This window comes from Etheostoma spectabile, unplaced genomic scaffold (genome assembly GCF_008692095.1).
Source record: "Etheostoma spectabile isolate EspeVRDwgs_2016 unplaced genomic scaffold, UIUC_Espe_1.0 scaffold172, whole genome shotgun sequence".
NCBI classification, from domain to species: domain Eukaryota; kingdom Metazoa; phylum Chordata; class Actinopteri; order Perciformes; family Percidae; genus Etheostoma; species Etheostoma spectabile.
In genome coordinates, this window is record NW_022605573.1 from 445,372 (window position 1) to 448,619 (window position 3,248).

General features: G+C 43.7%; 1 protein-coding gene and 1 long non-coding RNA gene across 2 annotated transcripts in view; one reads left to right on the forward strand and one right to left on the reverse strand.

The window, feature by feature from the left end:
- The window catches only part of si:cabz01090165.1 (leucine-rich repeat and fibronectin type III domain-containing protein 1-like protein), a 428,959-nt gene that overhangs the window by 119,841 nt on the left and 305,870 nt on the right, over positions 1 to 3,248 (reverse strand). The gene's annotated exons all lie outside the window — the stretch shown is intronic.
- LOC116685723 (uncharacterized) overlaps positions 1 to 3,248 on the forward strand; it is a 29,092-nt gene that overhangs the window by 25,486 nt on the left and 358 nt on the right. The window lies entirely within an intron of this gene.

The following is a 3,248-nucleotide window of genomic DNA, read 5'->3' on the forward strand; positions in this document are numbered from 1 at the left end:
ATGTGTGTGTGTGTGTGTGTGTGTGTTTGTGTGTGTGTGTTAATGATGTCGGCGTCCTAAAACACAGGGCTTTCAATCAGGGGAACAGAGTTTGGATCCCTGAAGAAGTTAAAGGAGGAAACACACAGACCTTCACCCAGGAAACATGTGTTCATGTTCCGGGAGTAACTAATTAATTGGAACAGTATTTACCAGGAGTACTACTTAAGGGGGCCGGTACTTAGCTAACCCCAACCGGTATTTAACCCAAACCTTTTTTCTAATCTTAGCCGTTTTTGTGTCTAAACTTAAAGGTGCAGTAGGTAAGTCTGATAAAACTAACTTTCTGTCATATTTGCTGAAACTGACCCTATGTTGGAGTGGAAATACATGAAATACATGAAGCAGGTCATTTAAAAAACAAACAAAAAAATCCGGCTCTTCTGGCTCCACCTACAGCCTGTAGTGCGGTTTGCAAAAATCCACCATTCCCTGTTCAGATGCACCAATCAGGGCCGGGCAGGGGGTGGGGTGGGGTTTTCTCACTGCTTGTCTTCATGCTCAGGACACGCATCTCTGCGTCCTCCCCTCCCTTTCCACGCGCATGAGCTGCAGATAGTTTTCCTCCCCTTCCCCCCCTCTATGTGCACAACTGTCCCTTGTGGGGGAGGGGCTTAGGAGACCATTTTAGGCTTTAGCAGAAATGGGGGGGGGGGGGGAATTTTATGGCTGACCTGGATCTTCACAATCCTACCTACGGCACCTTTAACTGTCGTCGTTGCTGACGCTCACCTCACATCACTCAACTGTAACGCCCATTTAAATGGGCGGATAGGGGGGGCGGGGGGTCATAAAACACTGTTTATAAAACGGGGGGGGGGGGGGGTTTCCCTTCTTCTCTGAAGAAGGGAAAAAACAGAAGACTTTCACCCAGAAAATGTGTGTATTGTAAAGTGCGCGACTTTGTGATATCAATTAACGTCTGTTACATTCAAGCCGTTGCCAAATGAGTTGCTAAGCTAACAAAGCTAATAAGGACTATTAGCACCACACAACTCTTTCTGTATCTCTAAGTATGACTACGTTTTCGCAATGGTGTAGTCCGGGTAACATTGGCGCGCTGCGGCTCGAGTGATGTGTTCTCCGGCACAGCTGAAGAAGAACGACAGCAGCGCTCAGCTTTAACGACAAAGAGGACATCAAAGTCACGTTAATCACCCCTTCTGAAGAGACCGTCATGTTTTTGTTTAATATCTTCCATGTCCTCCTTCATTTAAAGGGATAAACGCTAGCAACTGCGTGGAGGAGGGGTGGGGGGGTGGGGGTGGTGCACGATCACGGAAGTCTTGTATCATGTGTTGTTTCCCCTTTCCTCTCAGGGCCTCCGTCGGCAGCTGTAATGTACAGTATGTAAACCGATTTCATATTTTCATTGAGCCTTTGAGTGTTTTATGACTCCTTAATCAAATCCTCTGAGTCCAAATCAAATCCATTCAATCACTGAGGGGAGATGGAGATGAATAGAAGATGGGAGGAGGAGGAAAACAATATTTTAATCCGCAGTGAGACAAATAGGCTCAAGCATTATGGATCAAAGCACAAAGAAAGGCCCTGTGATTACATTTGAACAAACTATATCTCGTTTGGATTTAGACTCATGAAAGATATACATATATACATGTGCATGCATAGCATTTAGAGGCTTCAAAAGATCTCTCTTTCTCTTCAAAAAGTTCCGTTCTTCAAAAAGAAAGTATGTATAGGGGAAAATATAATGAGTTGTTTATTATATTTGGTGGGTCAGTAGCAGTTTAATATGAATTTATTCCATTGATAAAATGGGATTTGTTGTCCTGTCAGTCTTCCTCTAGTATTGACGTGGCTGTGTGTCCAAAATTCAGAAATTTCCATTGTCTCTTTACCTGCTTGTCCATCTGTCTACCTGTGTGTGTGTGTGTGTGTGTGTAGGTTGTGTGTGTGTGTGTGTGTGTGTGTGTGTGTGTATGTTTGTTTGTGTGTGTGTCATGAACATATGCTCAGGAACAGAGCACAATCCACACAGCAGGACAAACCACTCGCGCGCCCACACAGGCAGGCACACCCCCCACCCACATATATACACACACACACACACACACACACACACACACACACACACACACACACACACACACACACACACACAACACCACACCCACCACACACCACACACACACACACACACACACACACACACACACACACTGTTGTTGTTTTTGGAAAGTCCATCTGGCTGTGCGGTTGGACGTTGGACGGTAGCTGACAGGTGTCACACAGCACCAGCTAACACACCTTGTTTTGTTCTCACTGTCAGCGTGACGACCAGCCCCTCAAAAAACAGAGATGCAGACACAGAAAAACACACACACACACAAATACACTGAAGCCGACACACAGATACGTACGGAACACACACATTTCCACATGCTCAGCAGCCATGTGTGTGTGTTTCTCTGCCCGTGTGTGTTATGCGTTTTAAGAGATCACTTCGAGGTACTAACTGTTCCAGGATGACGGTGGCAGTCGTAGGTCATTAAAATTCTAGGATTCTGGATTTTTTTGGGTTTTGGGTTCGAGATCAGGCACTCTTAAGCCCCTTAAATATTCTTATCTCCTTATTACCATAGAATACTCTGAATTAACATTTATACATATATATTTGAAATCAAAAGAACTCTGGAATGTTACATAAACAAGCTTAGCAGTGTGTCAAAACCTCTATAAATATTCCTAACATTAAGTCAAACTGAAACTTTAGTACGATGTCAACACATTTTCATGTCAAAACATGTTTTCCCGTACTGCTCGGCAGAAGCACTTGAACATGTGTGGCCTTATCTCAAACTTACTTACAGCAATTAGTCTGACATAACAACATATTAATCTTTGAAGTGTGCTCAATCTAAAAATAAAAGCCCTGTTTAATTCATAGGGTCGTCTTCCTGCAGCTGATACATAACTGGCATGGCTTAACCTGAGAGTGAGAGAGAAAGGAAGCAAGGAGTCCTACATCTTTTGCTACGTTTACGCCGGGTGTCCACACTACTAAAAGACTTGTACATATTTCATTTCCTCGTCTCCTCATATCTTCATGTACATAGATGTATCTTTGCTATTCTGAATTCTTACTTATAGTATTGTCTATTGAGTGATAATAGACCATGAAGCCCTGGCAGCCATTTGCCAGAAAAACGGTCGGTAGAAGGTTTAAGTTAAATACAAATCCCCCC